This window comes from Montipora capricornis, chromosome 11 (assembly GCF_036669925.1).
Source record: "Montipora capricornis isolate CH-2021 chromosome 11, ASM3666992v2, whole genome shotgun sequence".
NCBI classification, from domain to species: domain Eukaryota; kingdom Metazoa; phylum Cnidaria; class Anthozoa; order Scleractinia; family Acroporidae; genus Montipora; species Montipora capricornis.
The window spans coordinates 23331468-23345015 of NC_090893.1; the positions used below are offsets into that span (position 1 = coordinate 23331468).

General features: G+C 41.1%; 1 pseudogene; it reads left to right on the plus strand.

Moving 5' to 3' along the window:
* Positions 1-6949: 6949 nt before the first annotated feature.
* On the plus strand, positions 6950-7946 carry LOC138023228 (adenosine receptor A2a-like; annotated as a pseudogene).
* Positions 7947-13548: the final 5602 nt, after the last annotated feature.

Below are 13548 nucleotides of genomic sequence, written 5' to 3' on the forward strand. Positions count from 1 at the left end.
CCGGACCCAGAAAAACCCCCAACACCTTCACCTTCACCGATGACCAAGTAATGTTCACCGGTGAGTCAGTGCGCCCATTCCAACCACCCAACCACAAACCTTCGCATTTTCCAAAATTTAATTTAGCCCCAGACCCCCTCTCATACAAAGAATAGACATCAAAAACAGCCAAAATACCAGGAACAGAGGAAACAACCAACGTAGTGTCATCAGCGTACGCAGAAATAACAGGCAGAGAAGACAAAGAACCAGGAAGAGACAAACCAGAAATTAAACCACTAGAACGAATATTACATGCAAGTACCTCGGCAACCAAAACGTAAAGGAGGGGAGACAGGGGACACCCCTGCCTCACCCCACGAGATAAACTAAAAGAATTAGAAATATAACCATTAACATTTACACAACTACTCACATTATTGTAAAATAAATTAACCCACCCAACAAACGACTGCCCAAAACCCATGGCATATAGAGTAGAACGAAGGAACGTCCAATCAACCCTGTCGAATGCCTTTTCTTGGTCGAGAGAAAGAAGAGCAGCAGGAACACCAGAAGAAGAGCAAAAATCAACAACATCACGAAGAAAAGCAACATTTTCACCAATAAAACGGCCAGGAACACCACAAGACTGATCTTTATCAACAACCAAATGAATAACTTTAAGAAGACGAGCAGCAATAGAACGAGAAGCAATTTTATAATCGACATTCAACAGGGAGATTGGACGCCAGTTTTTAGGGTCAAGACGATCCCCTTTCTTAAACGATAAAGTAATAATACCTCGGCGCTGAGAGTGAGACAAACAGCCCAAACCAAAAGCAGAATTCAAAACACAAACCAAATCCAAACCCAAAACATGCCAAAATTTTTGAATAGAATTCCATGGGAAGGCCATCACAACCAGGAGCTTTACCACGGGCCATGCCCTGAAGAGCTGCAAAACACTCCTCCTGGCTGAGAAGACCTTCGCACACCTCACTATCATTATAAGGAAGAACTGAAGAAATGTTAGAAAGAAGCTCAGCTCGAGCATTGGAGTCACAAGGAGCAGCAGAGAAAAGATCCGAATAGAAAGAACGAAAAACATCACACAACCCATCCTTGTCCGTAACCAAAGTACCATCACTAGCTCTCAGCGCCGAGATATTACGGTCAGTGCCGTTTTTCTTTTCGAGCCGGAAGAAGTAAGCAGAGGAGGACTCACCCTCCTCCACCCACCTCGACTGGGCACGAACTTGAGCACCACAAGCAACCTCAACATCCATAGAACGAAGACGAGACAGAGTAGAAAGGTACACAGGAAGAAAAGAAAGACGACCGGAATCAATATGACTTTTAAGATGAGCAGCAAGACTAGACAAAATATTACGTTCCACAACTTTACTTTTACCACGATCTTTACAATAATTAATACTAATACGCTTAATATGAGCTTTACCGCTGTCCCACCACCTAATAAGGGAAGGAAAAGAAGACTGACGAGACTGCCAGTAAGACCAGAAAGTTGAGATGAGGTCGATATACTCGGCCTCATCCAGAACAGAAAGATTGAGCTTCCACAACCCCGGACCCGGAGGAACGGAGCTGGGGAGAGCCCATGAAAAAGAAAGAGCACAATGGTCAGAAAAAGGACACGGCAGAATGTCTACAGAAGACATATAAGGCACCCAAGCAAACGGACAACCGATGAGGTCAATGCGCGATGCAAGGGCCCCATCGGGCCGGAACCAGGTAAAAGCAGAATCATTTGGGTGCCTTTCACGCCAAATATCCACCACACAACAATCCGAAAACATAGCTGACAACAAAACAGAACTTTCACGAGAGACATCAAAAGGACAAGACCCACGGCGATCCCGAACACGGTCCAGGACCGTGTTGAAATCGCCGCACAAAAGAGTAGGAACAGCATGATCAATAGAGTCAACACAACGAACCAAAAAAACGTCACGATCAGGATTACGGTTAGGAGCGTAAATAGAAGCAACCCGAAAAACAGAACCACGAAGAGAAAACTCGACCAAAACAAAACGACCATCAAACTCGCAAACCACAGACTTACACTCCAAAACCGAACGATACAAAACAACCACACCACGAGAGTGATTTGTACCAAAAGAACCAGCACACAAATAACCAAACCGAGAAAACCAAGAAAGAAGATCATCATTAGAGACTGCGTGGGTCTCCTGTAGACAAACTACCGAGGGAGAGAGATGGGACAGCCACTGGAGAAACCCAAGACGCTTGTCACCATCTCTCAACCCATTAACGTTTACAGAAATTACAGTAAGAGCCATAATATAACAAAAAAGTAGAGACAAACCCATAACAAAAACTAAATGGTGGTGAGACAACGGCTAAATTAACGGCGCCTAGCAGGGCTAGGCGAAGGAGCACGACGACGGGACCTATGAGGATCCGGGCTAAGAGGAGGTCTCTCGTCCCCGGAACGAGACCGGGAGCGAGAGGACGGACGGAGGGCCATCCCCGAGCCAGAACTACGAGAACTGACCCGGGGAGGAAGAGGTGCGGTAAAACCATGCGAAGGCTGGGAAGAACTCCCAGCCTGCCCCGAAACGACAAGATCGTCAGTGGATGACGGAAGAGCTGCCTTTAGCCTCTCAACCATACTGACAGTCTCTTCCCTTGACACAAGAGGGGGATGCAACCCCCCCGAACCACTACGTCCAACTTTTACTGGAATTTTAGACCTAACAGGTCTAGCGTCCACCAAAGAGGCCGGAGCATCATCACCCGAATCAGAAAATACAGACCCCGAAAGGGGAGAAAAAGACGGGGACGAAACCAACACCTCCTCCTGAGATACACCCACCTGACCGGCGGAGGCCTTCAAAACACTGACAAAAACCGGGCTAGGAGAGGGATTCAGAACCCTCTCCTCAGCCCCCCCCAAGATACCCACAGAAACCTGGCTAGGAGAGGGATCCAGAACCCTCTCCTCAGCCCCCCCCGACCCATTGTCCAGCAACGGCTGGCTCACCAGTTCATCGAGCTCGTTATCCCGATTATCAATACTCATGGCCACAACAATCTCAGTTTCAGGCCCAGGCCCAGCCGGATCCTCTACAGGCACAACCTCCGGGACCACGACCGGCTCAGCAGCACTAGACACATTACCAGGGGCAGCCACGGGCACAACTTCAGCACCCGAAACATTATCACCAACAGTATTATCATCATCGTTCTCATTCTCGCTGTCAACGTCGGTGGCCGGGTTACCCGGCACAAACCATACTGGCTTAGGACAAGCACGAACAAAATGCCCAGCCTCATGACAGCGGCGACATTTACCCTTTAAAGGGCAATCGGCAGCCTTATGGTTGTCATGACATATATCGCACACAAGGGGCTGCCCCCGATACCACACCCGACAATTTACCCCATCAATTTTGATGTTCCTGGGGATTTCATGCTTGCGCACCATGCGCACCAACCGTGTACCAGTATACACACCAGGGACATTAGTCCATTGCTGGTGCTTAACCTCTTTCACGTCACCAAAAAACTTCAAGGCCTCCTTCACTTTATCATTACTGCCCTCAAAAGGGAACAGATACAACATAACCAACGTGACAGGGACTGAAGAGAAGACCGCACAGCGGACATCACCAAAAAGAATGGACCCGGCATCCTCATAGGTCTTTTTATGGATGGGATCTATAAACGAAATGCGGATAACTCCCCCTGGACAGACCTGGATTGAATCCACCAGGCCAGCCAGGGAGTTAGCTATGATGCTGGCAACCCCGGCATGGGAAGTCCCAGCGGGGAAGCCAGACTTAATGATTAAAGTGCGCGTATTGCGCGGAACCATTATGATATTAAAGTCAACCAAATACAGTATAATAGATCAAACTAATTTAAAATTAAACCTTAAGCAGCTGCTAAAGGATTACTATTAACAATTAATTATTTTCACACTATAAACCACACTAATACCAAATATTATACCTCACTTAAATAGTAAGATACTTATAAAACAAATGTGGATGATAAATATGAATATAAATTCACCACTAATATATATCAAACAGCCACTTGCTTAAGAAGTAGCTTTCAAATAACACACTAATTTATAAGCTCCACACTAATTGTTCGAACACCCAAGAAAGAAACCCCTTGAAACCAAAGGGAAACCACGCAAAAAGTAAGGAAACTAATATTAACAACTTAATATCACACTAAATTTTATTACTAACCCCTTAAATAACTTAAGGAGCCACCAGAAAGCAAGAACACACCAAAAAATATATCAAACCACACGAAAAAACCAAGAAGGACAAACCAAAGACGTACTAAATGAAGTACCAACAAAAACAAAACAAAAAGCGGGTTCAAAGAGCCCTGGAAGCGAGAAAAGGAACCAAAAAAGACTCGGCTTACCCCGGGTTACCGCAGAATGCGGAGCATTAGTCCCCGGGAGGGTCACCGAGAAAAAAAAATGAAAAAGAACAAAAGAAACCACAAGATACTCTTACCACACTCCACAAAAGGCCACACTCCAAAAATGAAAATTAGGTCCAGGCCACACTCCAAAAATTGAAGTCTCCCAGCAAGAAATAGAGCTCACTCTGCAGGGTTTGACTTTTTACGGCCAAACCCGCGTTCAGGTAAGTATGCTCCCTAAGTATATCGTTTGAAGTGTTTAGTAACTCCTTAGAACTATTTAATCCGGAGCGCTTGTTCCCGATTTGTTAGTTTTTAATGACCGTCGCGGTCATGAAGTATCTTCACCTTGTCAGTGTAACGCATTGTTGTGTATTTGTCATTGAGTGTTCCACCTAACTGTGGCAGATCCGTTCTGGGTTCTCGAAAGTCCCCAAAATTTTTCGGGCCCGAAAAGCCATTTGTGAAACCGGTCAGTGTAAAACGCAGACTGCAGACTGTAGACTGCAGACCAGCGGTAAAATGCAGACTAAGGTTATAACGTAACTGTTGAAAAAGCCCAAACCCTTTAGAAATGCTAACCTTAGGTCTAATTAGGCCTAAAACAATATTTAGGCTTAACTGGTAGCATTTCTAATGCCTTTGGGCTTTTTCAATAGTTAAATTATAACCTCAGTCTGCAGTCTGCGTTTTACACTGACCGTTTGTGAAACTGCTAACCATGCACTTGTTTTGGAAAACCGATCTTTTAACATGTTTTTAAGCCATTTGAAACAAACATGTCGGTAAAGTTTGACGACTTAAATCCTCTCTGTTCTTGAGATACAGAAGACATTGTGACACCCGAAAATGGCCCGTATGGTTTCGGAACTTTCGAGAAACGGGCCCCCTGGTCACAACCACTTTCGATTTGCTGTTGCCTCTGTTTATCAAAGCAAAGCAATGTTGATTGTGTCTTTGAAAAACCACTCCTTTGTAGGAAAGATACCTTTCGTCTTTGGCCGAGGAGCCTTGATTAGAAATCGAACGCAAACTGCGCTGACCAACATGAGGCTAACATGAGGACTTGACGTCGTTTCGTATGTCTCAACAGAAATCTTCAGAAGTAACGGTTACCGTTAGCTAAATTTTTTAAAATATATAACAATAATTTGAGTAGCTTATGAGGTAATATTGATAGTAACAAAAGGAGGTAATACAATGCAAAGATATACAAGAAACAATAAAAAAAAAAGAGAATATATCCCAATACAGATATAACTTTCCCTGGTAACGTATTCATTTAACGTATTCATTTCGTGATCTTCCGCCATCCTTAAGTGAATATGTTAGCATCGAAAAGCTGTATCTTTATTAATAAGTTTTACAGGTGCATTAGGTATATGCATTTCAGGTATGCGCCTTATGTTTGTCACCGTAGTTTGCGTTCAGTTAGAAAGACTGCCAGTTTGTCGTCATTACAGGGATTATCAGTCACACGCGCCCTTAAACGAGTTTTGTTTTTTATTTTTCGAAACCAAATTTAAATGGACGTCAATCAAAGATTTGATTGACGTCCACCCAAAATTTAGTTTCCTGAAAATGAAAAAAGGTCATTGAGGGGCGCTTGTGACTGATAATCCATGTGAAGACGATAAACTGGGAGTCTTTCTAACGATTTGATCTCATAAGAATTGTTAACTGCGCATGTAACTGGTAACCGCCGTATTGCATTTTGTATTCATGAAGTTGGGATATGTACTTCCCTTTAATTTCACCAGGATAATGAGGCGAGTTTGGATTACTCGTCGAAAATCAAAGTAATTGCGAGGACAAAACACAATAGGTACGAACCCCGAACTGAACCAATCAGAATGATTCAAAGCAACTCCTTCTAATTTACTAAAAGGCTGGGAAAATACTCTCGTACAAGGCTCAATTTGTTTTGGTTTCGCTTCTCATTGGTCGAAAAGGTGGCACGAGCTTTTTAATGCAATCACAAACCTTAGCAGCGGCATTCAGACAATTTCAGTTCCTCCAACAATCAATTGAGTTTTACTCGCTTAGTTCAAGTCCTCGAGCCTTCGAGTGACAACCATACCATTTCTCGGGATTTGGAAAAGACGGCTGTTTATTAAACTCGTGTTGTTCTCGAAGCCTTACACTGAAATAATTAATTATAGCATGACAGTAATTGTGCCAAAGTAATTAAAAGACCAAAAGGACAGCAAACAACTATGAAAGAATTGTGCATTACGGTGAAGTTTGTTAGGGTATGTGTTTTTAATTTATGGTTAAAATTGACTCCCAAGAGAAAAAAAATTGAAAATGGGATTAATTCATGTTGAGTGCTTCATGGACTTGTCAGTTTCTTAACAACTGTGTTGCTGTCACATTTTTCTAGCAAAAAAAGGCTGCAAAGATAATAATATTTGAATAAGTGAATCCAGGCCCTCTTTCACTGAACAAACACAGCGATGTGGCGGTTTATTAGCATCGATGCTATTTCAATTCAAATGCGTTCGCGTCTTATCTCAAGACGAAACCATCGTTTTCAATGGCTCGTAACAATTCATTCGATTTTCCGGCGTTCTGTTTCCATCTCCCAGATCCTTTCTTTCAGCAGGCTCATCTTCGCTATAAGCAATTTAATCACTGGTGTTTTAAAAGCAATTTTCCTTCCATTCGCGGTTATCGCTAACGTCTTGGTGTGTTTTGCCATAATTGTCAATCCATCGCCTCGCTCGCCATCGTGCCTCTTAATAGCATGTCTAGCTTTCTCGGATATTCTCGTTAGCGGAATCGTACAACCGAGTTATATCGCTTATCGTCTCGGCGAAACTCACCAAGCTTACGTCCGATGCATGACCAGGATATTGTATTGCAAGGGTTTTTACATCTGCTATGGTGTCTCTGTTACGACCTTGAGCGCAATCAGCTTCGAGCGCTATCTAGCGCTTAGACTGCACCTTCGCTACAAAGGCCTCGTCACTGCGAATTGCGTTTTAATGGTAATCATCTTCATCTGGGTTCTCAACATTGCGCTCGCATCTCTACAGTGGGTGCACAATGCAATCACCCGAGGCCTGCACCTGTTCTCGTGGTTGGCTTTCCTGATCATTGCCGTGATTTCGCAACTGAAAATCCACGTCATCGTTCGCCACCATCGGCGTCAAGTTATGAGACAACACCTGCCACTGTCTTCCTCTAACCATCATCATTTTAAAACGCAAGAGAAGTTAGCAGTCGACATAGCTTACGTTGTTGGAATTTATTTCTTGTTCAATCTTCCTGTCCTTGTCGTTACAGCTTTGCACTAGCTAGTTATGAGTCATATAGACATCTACGATTACTACAGTTGGAGCGAAAATTCATTTGTAAATCCATTGATTTGTCTCTGGCGAAGCAAGGAGATTCGAGATGCTGTTAGGAAGCTTCTCAGAGATAGGCTCTGCAAGAAAGGCGATCCAGAAAGCTCGAAATATCCTTCAAGAGTTCGAAGAAAATTTGGAAATGCTCCAAATCTGAGCACAAAGGGGCTTCGAAGGTACTGAGGGTTATCAACATCATCATCATCATCATCCTCGTCATTAACATCATCACCATCGACATGAGTATTATCATCATCAACGTCATCATTAACATCATCAGCATCATGTTATCATCATCCACATCAGTATTATCATCATCAACATCATCATTAACATCAATATCATCGTCGTAATCATCATCAACAACAACAACATCATCATTATCATCATTAACATCATCACTAACATCACCATCATCGTCATCATCATCAAAATCACATCACCATCAACCTCATGATCATCGTAATCGTTAAAATCCTAAACATCATCATCGTCATTATCACCATCAACACTATCATAAACAACGTTACTGTGATCACAAACATCATTAACATGATCTTCATTGTCGTCGTCATAATCTACATCAATTTACATAATGGTCATCATCATCATCATTGACACCATCATCATCGTCGTAATCTGCGTCATAGTCATCTTAATCATCATCATCATCACCACCGTCATTATTTTGGTTAGTCAATGAGGGTTAACATGGGGCACGTAAAGGCGGATTTTTTCCATGCCTGAAGGCTTCTTGTTCCTAAGAAACAATGCCTGCTAATGAGAGTCAGAAAAAAAGAACTTACTCTAACCCTCTCCTAACAGCCTATGATGAACGTTTCAAGTGCAGGGCGTATTCCCTTCTTTCGCTGATTTAGAAATGCTAATTTGCGAACGACAAATGAAATACTTGATCTTGTAAGACATCCTGACCAAGTCATTTGCCATTGTGGATTCATATTTTTCCTGAAGTTAGCACCAATTTTTATCTTCTTTTTAGCAAGGCATCTAAACACCCAGCTAAATATACAATATTGCTAAGCTCTCGACAGTATCTTTTTAGGAATCAAATGGTAATTTACTACTGTTTCACTGAGAATGCAGCATGATCAGCCTGATTGGTTACAGCCATTATTCATCGTAATATAAAACAAACCAAATAACTGGGTTTTTCCTTAGTAATAAAGAACAAAAAATGAACTTATTGATTTTAAGGCAAGGGTATAAACACGTAGACATCAGCTGTTAACAAATAATGAGAAAATAATGCTCCCAAGAAAGATTCAAAGGCTTTTTGTGTATTTTTTGCAACTTATTGCTTTTCAATGACCCACGCCAGTTGGGTTCAAATTTTGATAAATGACTAGAAATATTGATTAAATAAAATCGCTAGCCTTGGAAAACTCAAGATTAATTTGTTTCAAAGTTTCAAGGTGTTATTACTTTTCGTAAAACGACTTTGTCTATACTTGAGAACTCGGGTGGAGGTCACCATTCTCAAGTCAATTGCTACTAGCTTTTGTAGATATGTTGTCGGTGAAACTCAGGCTCAGGTTGAATCAGTTTTTACCTTACGTAGGTTAAATTGGTAATCCTCATTTTACCTAGGTTGAATATGAACTCTACCTAGTTTAAATCAGATATCAAATCATCTTATCGGTTTCTGCATTCATACTCCTCATACTCAAAAACACAACATAGTAAGGGAAAAAAGAACTGCACTATGCGCATGCGTTTACCGGTACTCAAACACGGACCCTTCAAATCGAAATTCCTGTGTCCTCACCACCACACAACAACGACGAACATGTTCAATCCAACGCAGTTTTTTTCGTTATTTACTTTTGCATAATAAGTCAATTAACATCCATGTATAACAACCAAAACTAATCCTAACCGGAATTTTTATTTTCTCTAGGCTTAAATTATATGCTCCAAAAAAAGGTTTCTTCAATTCATCTGAGTGAGTATTCAACCATCGTAGGTAAAATGAGGATCACCAATTTAACCTAGGTAAAAACGGATTCAACCTGAGGAAGGATTTTAGCGGCAGCTGATACATTTGATGTCAAGTTGTACAGAAGGGTTGGGGACAGTCCGTGTAGTTGATTTTGCCAATGGTTTATTTCAATCTATATGTCCACTTTTCTTCTTCATTTCAGTAATTATGATAGGATTTGAAGCGCCTGTCATACGGTCCTTGAAGACCTATATTTTGAACTCGGACTGAAATGACTCTAAGTGAAATGATTAATATATTCGACTCTGAGAGCGCGATTTCTCAATCATTCATTCACCTGTATTATGAACTCGTAACAGACCAGTGTCCTATTTCTCAAAAGTCCCGAAAGTTTTCGGGCCTATTTCGGCTACCACAATTTTCTTTATATCTTCGCAACGCCGAGGTTCCAAGCCATCAAACTTCGCAATTCTCTTAGTTTTTCTTACATTAAAGACATGTTAAAGGATCAGCTTTTCAAAATAAACAGATTGCAGTTTGACGACTGGCTCTTCGCGCCCGAAAAGTTCTCGGGACTTTCGAGAAACAGGCCCCAACCCCCATATCCCTTGTTTGCTCAGATCACGTTTACTGTAAAGCAGTGCAGCACAAACGCATGCATTTTTTTCAGGCTTCTTTAGCAACTGCTTAAGTTACTGTCAAGTGCTATGGTTTGTCTCATTTAGAGCTATCGGTTGTGTAAACACAAAGACTCGCTGTACAAGGCGTGGTGCCCTAGGCACAGGCAGATGCCGTGGACGCATACAGTATAAAGCTCTACGATACTGAATTAGTTCAATAAAAAGCCGCTAATTGTAACTGGAATGTGTCCGTAATATGTTGTTAGATGTTACACGTCGTTTCTTTTCTTTTTTAATCTCCCTTTCCTTTTTCTCGCGCTGGAAATATCTTTTAGGGGTTTAGTCTCTTTCTTACTGTTTTGAGAGTTCATATAGCTGGACTCGTTAAGAAACTCTGGAAACTACAAAAGCGAGGAAAGTGACCACGCAAAATACTTTGTCCTCAGTTCACAACAGAGTTTTGACAGAATAAATTAATCAAAACTTTATGACTGGTTGTCTTTTAGGAAAAGGCTGTGGTTTATGCATGAATGGTAAGGGCCAAAACAGCGAACAAAAACATGAAACAAAGAAACTCGTCGAGTTTCATAACCATCTTCATACATTAACTAAGCTGTTTGTTGATCGCCATCTTGGATAATCAGGTGTGCTTTAATGTGAATTCGAACAAATCGTGAAGCAACTGACCCCTTTTATGATACGTCTTCGTGTTTGCTAACGTCTTTAAAAGATAACCACTGCACATGAACCCATGGGTAGCACAAAAGTTCCTAGATTTTATTTTTCTTCGCGGATTTATAAAATACTAAAAATTTAACAAAGAAACCATGGTTGTAGATGTTAATATGTCCTATTTTTCATTAAAGTTCTTATTTGTCTGCCAAATACAAACATTTTAGTTTTTTGGCTACCAAGTAAAAGCTTTTTCAAATTATGGGCAAATTTTCTTGACAAATTGTAGCCTTTAAAAGTAGGGCTTCCTAGACAAATTTCAGTCTATAGCTTCTTATATCGGCGAGATTAATTGTTCGATGCAAAATTTTGCTCTAATATTGCCCATGCGTTCTTCAGTAATTAACCAAAAGTTATTTCAGAGAATATCAATTTTTAAAAGCTTCTTCAAAAAACAAATATGGTGACTCGCTACTTTAAGTTGGTTGGTTCAGTTTGAAATTCTTTTGTAGCGTTATTACGAGAAAATGTTCCTCAGTATGACCTAGCTTCACACTTATTCGGTTTTCGTAGAAAAGTCTAAACGCTTTTCTTGTTAAATTTCGGAAAGTAACACCGTCGTCTAAAAACGGTGAGGAAACGAGCTTGCCATAATGATTGAGCCATAATAAATATCTGAATATCTTTAACTAACTATTTGAGCCTTCTGATTCCTTGTAAGCTTACGTGTTGGAAGTATGATAAAGTTAGTTTTCCGTCCTGCTACTTTGCACCCTGTGGATATGCTAGCCAGTGAGCCATACTCACAGAGCTATAAGCAGAGGCCAAAAGTAAACGTTATTCCAAACTCTATAGGTGATTATGTGGAGTTAACGTGACTGAGTATTAGTTTTCTGATTTCCAGGAGTTATAACTTCAACTTTCACGCGCTGCGTTTTGAAGAAGAAGGTTGTACCTTCAATTTAAGCCGAGAAGTAAGTAAATATAGAAAGTATAAGGATTCGCCATTTGCGTTTTAAACTGAACAAAAATCGGCCATTTTTTGTATGGGGGCCGTTTTCAACAGCAACTTTTTCACTATCTAAACGACCTTTCGAATTTTCACGCACGGCAAATGGAAGATGGATCTCTTCCGGAACAAAATCCGTTTCAACTTCGAAAATTGGTCAACAAGAACCTTTCGCCTTTTCAGTTTGAAAACTACTTGTTGGAGTTGTGTTTGGAAACGGTGCGTCTCGGGTTGAAGAGCTATTGTCTTAAGCACAGGTCTGTATAATAATGGCTGTCAAGATTAACAATACCCATTCAGGAAAACCACTCAACTATAAAAAAGTCACAATTAGCGGTTTTCTTTCACATTTACGGCCACGGGGAATCGAAGGCGTCTCAATGGACTTGTAAAATCCTTGACGCGGGCGAGAACGTTTCTCCATAGTCTTTTCGTCTGTCACTCTCAGCTAAAAGTGTTTATACTGTATCTGTAGGTTACTGTGGATTTTATAATGACGAATCATGGAACAAAGGAAAGCCGCAGGATCGAAAAGCGCCAATGGCGTTCCATGTAGACCCGACTACCCAAATTAGCATACTCGAGCAAAAGTCATGTTATTGTTCTTAAAAACGGCGCCATAGCTTGCAGCTTTTTACGTTTCTTAGCAAAATGTTCTAGTTAAAGCTTCTCTTTTTTTTTCGCAACAAAGAGAAGGCACACGCGCGCTAGCTTTTTGGATCATAAGCTACTCCAGATTCAGGCGAAACAAGTCTATTCACTTTATTTAAAAATCGACATTTAAGTTTTCGTAGGTTCGAATGCCCGTGAAGGCATCACATTCGTTGCCGTGGGTTTGGCGGAAGGTAAGAGCTGCTCTATTGACAACTAGTAAAAAGCAGGCCGAACTTTTAAAAAAAATCGATCTGTTATAATATTGAACGTTAATATTTTCGCTGGCAATGTGCTCTTATTCAGCCATACTGCAAAGTTGCGACATTAGGAAACAATAGAATGAACAATAGCTCATGTGGCCTTTGTCTTTAAGCTCCGCCCTGACAAGTTGATTAGCTAAGCGGTACTCCCAACGGAGCACAGCGAGCGTAGATTTGGACCAATGAGAGTCACCCAGTTTACGCCTCATCGATAATATTACAGATCTATAATTTTTGCCGTACAGTAAGTAAATGTCCCCAAAACAATAGGCATTCTGCGCGATGTAGGGCCCTTTTTTCTTGAGCTCACTGAGGACAACTCTAGTTTAAGTCCATACTGCGTGGCTACCAGCCAAACTATAGTAACTTTGAACATAATGAACCGGAGGTGCATGATCAAGTATTGAAATACCACTTTCGCCTCTTTCTTAAACACTTCAATACTGAAAGTAATTACTAATGGATTATGTCCTTACAAACGTCAATAACGCGTTTGTCGATTGTAGCCTATATGTCATGTAATTTGAAAACGTATTTCAAACAGGACAGACATGATGGAGCAGAACTAACTCAGAATCTGCAGCTGATCGAGCAATCTATGAATTTTTTT